Genomic DNA, 12,426 nt, shown 5'->3' on the forward strand with positions numbered 1-12,426 from the left:
CTGAAATTATTAGTGAGTAGTTGACGGGGAATTTACAAAGACAAGATCATGTTGACACCATCTCTGTTCATTGATCAGTCTTCAGATGCCTAACAAGAGTAAGACTAGATATCTTGCGACTTACGATGTGGTGCAACATAGGACCACCTTGGAAGTACCCTCCCTACGAAAACTGGACCAGCGTCTAATGGAACCTTTAGAGCCAATGACCCATTTACAAAGATACAAGGGATAGAACATGTGAAAATACACATCCATGAAGCAAGCATCAAAATCCAGGATGCAGGACATTTTGCAAAGAAATGACCCACTTTCCCTAACACAAGAGTGGTATCAGTTGGAGGGAAAAGGACAGGGAGAGGGTTACAAATAAAAGTGGACTTTAGAGATGTAACAACATAAGCATCATGTGCAATAATGGCCTTGAGTCTTGACTCAATCTTATCAAATGGAAAAATGACATTCTGAGACAATCTGGGAAAAAGAAATGCAGTTCAACATTGCATTGTGTTGATAAGTTATTGATAATTTTTTTCAGGATTAATAATAGCACGGTCAGTATGTGCAAACAGAGAGGGATATAAATTTAGGTGTGAGTATAGATACCCTTATTAGCTAATGATGAATACAGAATTTGTGGATAAAATGGCACAATGTTTGAGAATTTCCGTAACAAGTTTAAAACTAACTTGATGCTCAAGAATGTGCTGCACAGAAGAGCACAGATTGTGCTGTTGCTGCTCTTGAGGAGGAGGATGCTTCTAAGGTGAAGACATCAGGAGCCCAATTCTTTTGGTTAAGGCATTTACAAAGATTAGTCAGTAAGTGGCAGGACCTGCTTCGTCTAACTCCTAATCCCACGCATGTGGGTACTTTGCAATAGCCCCCTAACTCTAAAACTAGGGAGAAAGGCATAATTTTACATTAACGTTTATTATGCAGTGACTTTGCTGGGTGTTTTATATGCATCACCTCCTTTATGTTCCCATACAACCATGAAGTGTGCGCTATTGGGCCCATTCTGCAGATGAATCAGAGTTCAAAGAGGTTGTGTGATTTGCCCAAAGTGGCACAAGATTCGAACCTAGATCTGTTTGACTTCACATCAAAGGAGAACTTCAGATCTTTGGCCCTGGGGCAACATTGGGGTGGCAATCATGGCAAACAGCAGCTTCCTCCTTGGTGAGTAGCAGTGAATATTGGTTTAGTCAAAATTCCCAAACTTTGACCATGGAAATTTATTTTTACATTTAACATCCATTAACTTCACATTTGCCCGTGGAGCACACCTTGAAAAATGCTGCATTGCTCTGTGTGCTTGTAATAGGTGAAATCTTACTGTATTTCTGCCATTTTTGAATTTGGGAATATTAATGCATGCCATTAAGTGGGAAAGAAATAAATCCCCTTATTTATACCAAGGAAACAGTTGGTTATATGTGACCAGCATCATTTGTAATTGACAAGCAATTATCTTTATTCTGCACAAAACAGTAATATTTCCTTCCAAGTATTTAGACTCCTGAGTATTATACTTTCCAAAAGGCCATGAGATTTTAGACACCCTTCACCAAACTAAGCTCATTAGAAAGTTGACTTCCTACAAGAGTGGACAGGAAAAGAGAGGGAAAATTGACATTTTGCAAGACGGTCTTGTACTTTTATGCTCTTGTTAATATTAATACAAGCCCAAGGCTTTGGGTCAAATTTCACAGAAAAGAGGAAAAAAATGTATTCTCTAGATGTAAAAGCCTCTGAACTGAAACTTGATTATTAAAAGAAAAAGCAAAAATGGAGCAATAATGTGAAACTGGGCTATTTTAAGAAGTGCTTTTCTCAAATACCCAAAACTTGTCACCTCTTCTTCCATCTCCATATGTGCCTATTTTTCCTACATTTCTGAACCCAGACATCTCCGTGGGTCTGCCACCCAAGAGCAACAGCCTCTGAGGCCAAGAGCTGCAACTGATGCAGCTGCAATCAGACGTGAAGGGTCACAGTTCAGGTGGAAGAGTGAGCAGCACAGACAGAGAACTGAGCTGAGGCGCCAGGTAAAGAAAACCCTGACTTGGGGTGTGCTCAGCAGCCTCCTTCATGCTTCAGGCCTCGTGCAATTTTCAGATAGGCGGTTGTGAAATCAGGAAATGTGTTCTCAAACGACAAAAAAACAGCACCTTCTGTTGAGAAAGGGAGAAATGCCATTCCCCTTGAAAGGAAATGCAATTGTTAAAAACAAATTCCTCTCTCTTAAAAATCAAGAATCTGTAGCGTTACTTGGACAACTTCCACTAAAATCTTCTCGACATGCCCCTGTTCCTCCACAGGTGGGAACCTGTGCCCTAGTCTCTACCCCGTATCCTAGAACCTGGTGTGCACGCGTTCCCCAAATTCCTACCAGGCCGAGCCCCCACGCGACGCAGTGCACACTTGCTGCCATTTCTCTGCGAGAGCAGGGAGAGAAGTCACCCGCGATCCCCTGCTGCTTTCTGGGTCTTACGGCCACTGGGGTCAACTGCTCTGTGACCCACAACAAGTGCAACCGCTCCACGGCGACGTGCAGGTCAGCAGTTTGCCGACACCCTCACCAGGCTGCGGACTAGGTCGTGATCCTCGGAGCCCCCACAGTTGGCATTCCAGGCCGGCAAATGCAGATTCTTCAGTCGTGGCTCTTCCTACGGCAACCAAGTCAGCCCTCTATCCTGCCTGTGCCCTACAGGTCCTGCTGCAACCTTTTCTGTGCACATCCTGATATTCACTGAATTTTTATTTTTTTAACAAATCACACTGCTTTTTTAAAAGATTTTATTTATTTATTCATGAGAAACAGAGAGAGAGGCAGAGACCCAGGCAGAGGAAGAAGCAGGCTCCATGCAGGGAGCCAATGTGGAGACTCCATCCCAGGACCCCGGGATCACGCCCTGAGTCGAAGACAGATGCTCCAGCCCAGAGCCCCCCTCCCCAGGTGCCTCCAGATCACACCACTTTGCCATTACCATAGTGGAGATCAATTTCTCGGATGAACAAATAAATTCCTTCTATGTTCCAGACACTGTACTGTAGGCTTTCCTTTTGCTACAAATGATGTTTTAAAAGAAAATGAAAGAACAAATGAATTCGGAAATTAAATAGATACATTGAAGAGTAAAGAAAAAATGTTTCATATTATGTGAAAGGAAAATTGCCTTGGAAACAATACATACACTATTTCTGTTTCGTAATAGATCTATATTTTTATAATTATACATTTAGTTACATATTTATATTCCATAACATAATACCAATCTATTAATTATGTCATGTTACATATTTTATATTTAATTGTAGATAATTATAGATAACATATAATTCCGTATGTAATTTTGTCTTTCTTAAAATCACTCACTTAACAAGTAGGAAGCGCCGAGGAGATGCTGTTTGGCCTCAGTTGCTGAGCGTGGAGCAGTGAGCAGGGCTTACTAAAAGTCTAACGAAGAGCTGCCGGGTGAAAATAGGCTGGGACTGGGGGTGCTGCGGAGGGAAACGGGTCGAGTATGCAAGCTGGCTGGGACCTGGGGGGCTAGCAGCCCCGCCCCATAGACTGAACCCAAATCAGATCCCACGTGGGTCACTGGGCAAACACCTAAGCAGAGGATATTAGTTACTACAGAACATGTCAAAGAATTGTGTTGCTCCTCTTGCTTCTTTGACCAGCTAACAGGTGGCAGTGATTCCACGTGAGAATAGGAGCAACGGGTAAAGCGCGGCTGGACGGGGAGGGAGGCCCCTCGGACGGACAGAGAGGGAGACTCCTGCAGAGGGACAGAGAGGGAGGCTGCTGCAGAGGGACGGAGAGGGAGGCTCCTGCAGAGGGACGGAGAGGAAGGCCGCTGCAGAGGGAGGGAGAGGGAGGCTCCTGCAGAGGGACGGAGAGGGAGGCCGCTGCAGAGGGACGGAGAGGGAGGCTCCTGCAGAGGACAGAGAGGGAGGCTCCTGCAGAGGACAGAGAGGGAGGCCCCGCGGAGGGACAGAACAGTCCGGAGCTGGCAGCAGAACTGGTATCAAACCACAGGCCCCTCCCTTCACAGCGAGTGCAGGAGGAACAAAAGCACAAGCCCACCCACCCCTAACTCCAATTTGGCCGGGAAAGAAATCTACATTTTTTTTTTTAAGATGTATTTATTTGAAAGGAGGAGGGAGAAAGAGGGAGAGAAAGAGAGAGAATCTCAAGCAGGCTGCGCACCGCATGGAGCCTGGCACTGGACTGAGCTGAAAATCAAGAGTCAGGCCTTTAATGACTGAGCCCCCCTCCCCCCCGGTGCCCCAGAAATCTAGATTTTTAACTAAAATCCCTGCATTTCTTTTCTTAAAAACTGGTAATAATTCAAAAATTAAAAAAAAAAATCAAAAATAATTTGTAAATGCTATGCAGACCAAACAAAACACGTCTGTCATCAGATGCTAATGGTCTCGGTGCCTGGGGGGCTCAGTGGTTGAGCATCTGCCTTAGGCTTAGGGTGTGACCCCGGGGTCCTGGGATCGAGTCCCACATTAGGCTCCCCAAGGGGACCCTGCTTCTGTCTCTGCCTGTGTCTCTACCTCTCTCTGTGTGTCTCTCATGAGTAAATAAAATCCTTAAAAATTAAAACACTGATGGTCCATTTGAAACCTCGCCAACATCTTGCTCAGCAGAAATTGCCCAAATGACTCTGGGGAGACACGGACCATAAACACTATCAGAGGCAGCATATGAAGTGGTGTGGAGTCTGACATCAGTCATAAATTTATTTTCTTCAGGGGATTAGAATGTGAAAAACAGAGACTACTACACATTTATTATAGATAATATCGAATTGAGTGGGCGTGACTAAGTCCTGGAAATTTAATTACTTATTTACAGATGTAATGTTGCACATCTTCCTTTTAACATTTTAATGTTTCCAAAATCTGTTTGTACCTTATCACTAGAGTCCAATAAAAATTCTTCTGTCCTTTCTCTTTTTTTGTTATATATGCCAAAGATCTATTTTCCTTTTCCTTTTTTTTTTTTTTTTTTGCAAACATTCAACTTTTGGTTTGATGTGTCAACTTCACTAGCTTCCCTTCCCATTTCAATAATGTCTAATTTTACCTTCACTAACTGTAATGATCAGAATGGACATTTTTTTTTTCATTTACAAGCTTTCTTAAGTTGGAAGCTTGATTTATTTTTTTTCTCTGTTTTTTTTGTTTTTAATTAAATGCCACTGAAAAATAACAGATTTTTCTCTGGTGCCTGCATAGGTGATCTCCAGTCGGTTTTTATATGAAGGGCTTGCATTTATTACCCTTTAGTTCTTAGTTTATAGCCTTCAAATTAAAAATTTAGAGTAAAATTAAAGCATTTTTCTAGGTTTTTATTTCATGATGCTTTGTCACTAATGTGGCTTCTAGATACCAAATTCTGAAATTTGTTGAGTATTCATATGTACTTAATACATATATACATGACAGTTTTTATAAACTTTCCAAATGTATTTTAAAATGACATCTACTATCTATATTTATATACATATATATGTGTGTGTGTGTGCGTGCTTATAAATCATGTTACTTATGTTCTCCATAATCTTTTTAGACTACTGGATTCATTTATTTCTGTCCTGAAGACTCATCCACATTCAGTTTCTCCTTATGGGTATTTTTTTTTAAGATTTTATTTATTTATTCATGAGAGACACAGGCAGAGGGAAAAGCAGGCTCTCTACAGGGAGCCTGGTGTGGGACTGATCCGAGGACCCCCGGGGTCACACCCTGAGCCAAAGGCAGTCACTCAACTGCTGAGCCACCCAGGCGCCCCAGGGGTATTTCAATTACACAAATACATTCTTTCCTCCTCCCTTGGGAGATATAGACAACACTTGTACACGTCATGTTGACTATCATACCTTCTCAGTGGTTGACCCTGGTATAAATGTTAGAATTCTCCTTTTTCCTTTGCATTGAAATTATTTTGTCTGACATTAACATTAATACACGGGCTTTCTTTGTTATGTTACCTCCTAAATTATTTCACTTCAATATATAATTTAAATATATATTTTGTATATGTAAAAGAATGTCTATAATCATACATAAATTAGGAGACATAGAAATAAACATATATGAACTCAGAATCCTGATCACCAAGAACAGTTTCCCCTGATGTTGAAACTTCCTGTGTGCACCCTGCCTCAACTGTTATACCATCCACCCTGGGGGGGAAATATTTTGTGAATTGGGTTATCATTCTCTTAATTAAAAAAATTTTAATTTAATATATATGTATCCCCTCCAATACATTGCTTGGTTCTGCTCCTTTTTGTGCCTCAGTAATACTTTATGTTCTTCCATGATTTGTTTTGTTTTTAATCTGATGTAACATTATATATTTTTAAGAATCATTCAGTATTGCTGCATGTTGCTGTAATTGATTCATTTTATTGTCATATGATATTACATGTGTGAATATCTTACAATTTGTTTACATATTCTCTTAAAGTCCATATACAGGCTCTCTCCAATTTTTGGTTGTTTTGTTTGTTCACTTTTCTTCTATTACCAACAATGTCATTATAAACATTCTTGAACATAATTGGCCAAGAGCTTCTCATTCAGGGTGTACATTTGAGAGTGAAATTGAGGGGTCATAAATTCAAATATACCAGATCATACAAAATTGTTTTTTTCAAAGCAGTTAAATATATTTGTACCATCTCTCAAGGTTCCACCTTCTGACCAATATTCTATTTAATAATTGGTGAGGGGTTCAGGAGAGTCCGCTGTACAAGCTTCCTGGGGCTGACATAAAAAATTGTTACAGATTGGGTGGCTGAAACAATAGGAATTTATTTTCTCATAGTTCTGGAGGCTCAAAGTCCAAGGTCAAGGTGTCAGCATGTAGGGTTTGATCTGAGGCCTTTCTCAGCTTGTCAATGGTCATTTTCTGAGTCTTCACCTTGTCTTTCCTTTCTGGTGTCTCTCTGTGTCCTCATCTTACAAGGACACCAGTCACATTGATTAGGACCCACCGGAATGACCTCGTTTAACCTTAATTACATCCAAATATAGTCACATTCTGAGTTTCTGGGAATTAGGGCTTCAATCTGTGGATTTGGGGATGACACCATTTCAACCTTAACATGTACCTAGTGCTGTCTTATTCTGGATTTAACCTAACAAACTAATGAGAATGAGCATCTTCATATTCTGATTGGCCATTTTATAAAATGCTTGGGCAAAAGGGCAGCCTGGGTAGCTCAGCAGTTTAGTACCTGCCTTGGGCCCAGGGTGTGATCCTGGAGTCCTGGGATCGAGTCCCACGTCAGGCTCCCTGCATGGAGCCTGCTTCTCCCTTTGCCTGTGTCTCTGCCTCCCTCTCTCTCTCTCTCTTTCTCTGTGTCTCCCATGAATAAATAAATAAAATCTTTTTTAAAAATGCTTGGGTAAATCTTTTGCCCATTTTTCTATTGTGGTGTCTGCTTTGTTTTGTTTTGTTTTGTTTTGTTTTGTTTTGTTTCAAAATTAAAGTGGTTAGAGGGGCACTTGGCTGGCTCAGTTGGTAGAGCATCTAACTCAACCACAGGGTCATGAATTCAAGACCCACACTGCACAAGGAACCTACTTAAAAGAGGTGTCTCAAGAATAAAGTGGTTAAAAAGAGTTATTTCTATATGTTGGATATTAACACTTTCTGGATTATGTGTATTGCAAATATCTCCTCCCACTTAACTTCTTAATTAATTTTCTCTATGGTGTCTAAATGAACACAACTATTTAATATGTTAAACTTTTCAAGACTTTGATGATTAGTACTCTTTTTATATTGCTCACAAAAAAACTTTTTATCTCATAACATAGGTCATAAGGATGTCCTATATTGTCTTTTAAAAGGTTCACAGATTTGTCTTTTATATTTAAGTCTCTAATCTTGAATGGATTCTTACATATAGTATGGGATAAGAGTTAAACTTCTTTTTTTCTAGAGATAATCTAGGTATATCTAGGGGTAATCAATTGCCCAAGCACCATTTGTTGAAAACTTCTAGTTTCATCACAAATCTGCAACGACAACAACAACAATAATAATAACCATCCCGTCTGTTTGCCTTCTTGCTGGAATTCTCACCACAGTTAGAATAGAATTTAAATATAATCGTTATTAAAAAATATATTTGTATATAATATAAATATAACTGTTATTAGTAGTGTCATACCAAGGAACATGCAAAACTTTCTTCTACAATATTATTAGCTCTCAGAGGGAAGAACTCTATCCTTCTCATCGTTTTATCTTTCAGAGAATGTAGCAAAGAGGCTAGGTAGAGAAACCACATAAAAGAAAGCCACGGAGACTTTTATTTCAAAATGATAAACTGAGGGGCACCTGGGGGGCTCAGCAGTTCGGCCTCTGCCTTTGGCTAAGGTTGTGATCCCAGGGTCCTGGGATCGAGTCCCACATCCGGCTCCCCAGAGGGAGTCTGCTTCTCCCTCTGCTTGCGTCTCTGCCTCTCTCTGTGTCTCTCATAAATAAATAAAATCTTTTTTAAAAAATGATGAACTGAGTACATGTTGCAGTCTTGCATGTCTACAAATGTTTCTTGGATTAAATTTATCTGAATTACTCATATAAAGAAATGGCTTTTATACTCTAATCAAGCAGTAATACAACTTTCAAAGAAGAGTGGAATAAGTAGTAATGTCTATCATAACCCTTTCCCAGGCTAAAGGGGAAGCGGGGTCAAAAACATGGCCCAAAGCAAAGTTTATTAAAAAAATGTTGTGAGGTGGGACAAAATGGTGAAGAGTAGGGTCCTCAACTCACCTAGCCTGACCAATTTACCTAGATAACTTTCAAACTATCCTGAAAAAATACTAATTCAACCTGAGATTTAAAGACAGAACAGCCAGAACGATACAGAGATAAAGCATTTCCCTTCTAACAATGTAGGAGGTGAAAAAATTAAAAAAGAATCAAGTCGGGGAGGGGCCTCACGAGGAGCCGGACTAAGGGGGCAGTGAGAGCCTCAGGACAGGAAAGCCCAGCCCTGGAGAAGCGGGAACTTTACAAATCCTCACCTGATCCTTCCCGGACCTAAAGGCACTTAACAGGGAAATCAAGCAGAATCACAGGAGGGACAGTGGAGCCTCCAGTCTCCCAGAGTCATTAATAGAGGAAGTGCGACCAGGGTAAGTAAAGCACACCACACACCGCGGGCCAATCTCGGTAAAGGGCTGGAGCTCGCACCCAGCAGGGCCTCGGGGAGAAGTCGGTCTCAGCCGGGCAGGGGCTCAGGATGGAGGGGGCTGCACCCTGCTGCCTTTGGGAGCCCGATTCCAGCAGCTCAGGCCCCAGATCCCAGGGCACCGAGTGGACACAGCCCAGGATCCTGTGTTCCCCACCCCCCCCCCCAGGACAGGCAGAGGCCGGGAGGGCACAAGACAGTGAGGAGTCTCCTGCTGCAGGGCACCCCCAAGCTGTGCAGGTCAGTGCCCCCACCGCCCCGGGAGCACCTAGGCCAGTGTGGACTGGGAGCTGCGGTAGTTACTGCAGGAGCTGACTCCAGAGCTGGAAACCTGGAGGCCCCCAGTGGTGGTATTCCTCTTTGTTTCACCATGTGCCTGGGAGGGGCAGGGCCACAGGGCACAGAAGACTCACGGGGTAAACAGCTCACACTGAGCCCGGCACCCAGCACGTGGCGGGGCAGCTCCCCCAGATGCACACACCTAAGAATCAGCACAGCAGGCCCCTCCCCCAGAAGACCAGCTGGAAGGACACGGGAAGAGCAACTGCCTTGACCAAGCAGCGCTGGAAGCTCCAGGGGAAGTTGAGAGATATACAATATATAGAACTAGAGGGTAATGCTCCCATTGCTTTTTCTCACTCTTTCCAGTACAACTCATCTTTATAGGAGACTGTTAAATTCCAATTTTTTTCTCTTTTCTCACCTTAACTACAATACTTTACCACCTCTTAATTTTCATTTTTTAATTTTTTCTTAAAGTTTTATTTTTTTCTTATTTATTCATTCATCAGAGACACAGAGAGGGAGAGAGAGAGGGGGAGAGAGAGAAAGAGAGATTGAGAGATTGAGAGAGAGAGAGGCAGAGACATGGCAGAGGGAGAAGGCTCCATGCAGGGAGCCCGATGTGGGACTCTATCCTGGGACTCCAGGATCATGCCCTGGGCAGAAGGCAGGCGCTAAACTGCTGAGCCACCCAAGGATCCCCACCTCTTCATTTTTAAGATTTTTCCTTTTTGATTTTCATCTTTCTGCAATTACACATCCTAGATTTATTTTCCACTGCTAGATTGCATTCAACACACTCAACTTAATTTTGGGAGATATACAAGATAGGTTTTCTTTGTTTTGTGTTTTTTGTTTTCTCTGCCTCATTTTGTTCTACAATGGCAGAAGTTAATATCTTCAAAAACATGACCAGCATGCAACCAGAACCAAGTGTTATACCGTGCTGGTTCATTCTGTGAGATTCCTCATTCCCATTCTGCCCCCATCTTTTATCACATTTATGTTTTGGTGATCAATGTTGGGGCTTTCTACAAGTATTTCTGGCTTATATAAATTTGGGACTGAGCATCTTCTAATACACAGAACTTAATATACTCAGAACCACGAGGATTATTACCCTGTAGGACCCCTCAGGTAGACTACATTCTCCCTCCATTACAACTTCATCACCACTACAATCTCCTAGTCCCTCCCCCTTTTTTCTTCTTTTTCCTTTTTTCCCCCCCTTTACTTTTGCTTTTTTTTTTTTCTCTATCTCTCTTCTTTTTTTTTTTTCTTCTACTTTGGGATTGTGGCCTTTTATTTTTTACTACTTGGTTTTAAATTTTGTTTTTCACTTTAGTGGTACTTTTGTTTTATTTTGTTCTGATCTTTGTTTTCAATTTCTGGCCTCTGACCCTGGCAGAAAGTGAAATTTACTTAGGTCGTGGCTGATATTCCTTACTCAGCCCACTCATACAGCAACTCTGCACTGAGCAAAATGACTAGAAGGAAGAACTCACCACAAAAGAAAGAATCAGAAACAGTACTCTCTGCCACAGAGTTACAGAATTTGGATTACAATTCAATGTCAGAAAGCCAATTCAGAAGCACAATTATAAAGCTACTGGTGGCTCTGGAAAAAAAGCATAAAGGATTCAAGACACTTCATGACTGCCAATTTAGATCTAATTAGGCCACAATTAAAAATCAATAAAATGAGATGCAATCCAAACTGGAGGTGCTAACGACAAGGGTTAATGAGGTAGAAGAAAGAGTGAGTGACATAGAAGACAAGTTGATGGCAAGCAAGGAAGCTGAGGAAAAAAGATAAAAACAATTAAAGGACCGTGAAGAAAGGTTAAGGGAAATAAATGATAGCCTCAGAAGGAAAAATCTATGTATAATTGGGGTTCCAGAGAGCGCCCAGAGGGCCAGAGGGCCAGAAAGCGTATGTGAACAAATCATAGCTGAGAACTTCCCTAATTTGGGGAGGGAAAAAGGCATTCAGATCCAGGAGGTAGAAAGCTTCCCCCCACTCCCCAACTCAATAAAAACCGTTCAACACGTCGACATTTAATAGTAAACTTGCAAATTCCAAAGATAAAGAGACAATCCTTAAAGCAGTGAGAGACAAGAGATCCCTAACTTATATGGGGAGAAATATTAGATTAACAGCAGACCTCTCCACAGAGACCTGGCAGGCCAGAAAGGGCTGGCAGGATATATTCAGGGTCCTAAATGAGAAGAACATGCAGCCGAGAATACTTTATCCAGCAAGGCTCTCATTCAGCATAGAAGGAGAAATAAAGAACTTCCAAGATAGGCAGAAACTGAAAGAATATGTGACCACCAAAACAGCTCTGCAAGAAATATTAAGGGGGACCCTGTAAAAGAAAGAGGAAGCCCAAAGAAATACTCCACAAAACAGGGACTGAATAGGTATTATGATGACACTAGATTCATATCTTTCAATAGTAACTCTGAACGTAAATGGGCTAAATGATCCCATCAAAAGATGCAGGGTTTCAGACTGTATAAAAAAGCAAGACCCATCTACTTGCTGTCTACAAGAGACTCATTTGAGACCTAAGGACACCTACAGCCTGAAAATGAAACATTGGAGACCCATTTACCATTCAAAGGGTCCTCAAAAGAAAGCTGGGATAGGAATCCTCATATCAGATAAAGTGAAGTTTATCCCAAAGACTGTAAGAAGAGATGAAGAGGGACACTATATCATACTTAAAGGGTCTATACAACAAGAAGACCTAACAATCATGATTATTTATGCCCCTGATGTGGTAGCTGCCAAGTATATCAATCAATTAATAACCAAAGTTAAGACATACTTAGATAATAATACACTAATAGTAGGAGACTTCAACACATCACTTTCTGCAAATGACAGATCTTCTAAGAA

This window comes from Canis lupus, chromosome 15 (assembly GCF_011100685.1).
Source record: "Canis lupus familiaris isolate Mischka breed German Shepherd chromosome 15, alternate assembly UU_Cfam_GSD_1.0, whole genome shotgun sequence".
NCBI lineage: Eukaryota > Metazoa > Chordata > Mammalia > Carnivora > Canidae > Canis > Canis lupus.